Below are 463 nucleotides of genomic sequence, written 5' to 3'. Positions count from 1 at the left end.
TCAGGTGAAATCAAGCACTCTACATGCCAGACTATGTCTCTGACAACTATGAAGACATTTATATATATATGAATATATATATACATATATACATTATACATATACAATATAAGCTATTAATATGTTTCCCTTATCTAAAACTGTTGGTCAAATATTACTGATTCTAAAAAAATATATTAGTGAGTCTATATCTTGACTGCCCATTAGAATCATCAAGAGAGTTTTTGAAATGTTAATTCCTGGTCTATACCCCAAAACTAAGGTAAGAATCTAGGCACTTGGAACTTAAACATATACTAGGATAATTCCTTTTTTTCACCATCTTTCGGGTCCTAACACGTGTGCTCGTGCTCCACCTCCCCGGCGCGGCGGGGTATACTAGGATAATTCTTAATGTATTACCAAGGTTAAGAAATATTGTTAGGGGAGATTTGGGTTGAAGTGATAAAGTTGGCAGATTTGG

Source organism: Suncus etruscus, chromosome 2 (genome assembly GCF_024139225.1).
Source record: "Suncus etruscus isolate mSunEtr1 chromosome 2, mSunEtr1.pri.cur, whole genome shotgun sequence".
NCBI lineage: Eukaryota > Metazoa > Chordata > Mammalia > Eulipotyphla > Soricidae > Suncus > Suncus etruscus.
The sequence above is the reverse complement of the archived record's forward strand: the minus strand, read 5'-3'. Positions refer to the sequence as shown.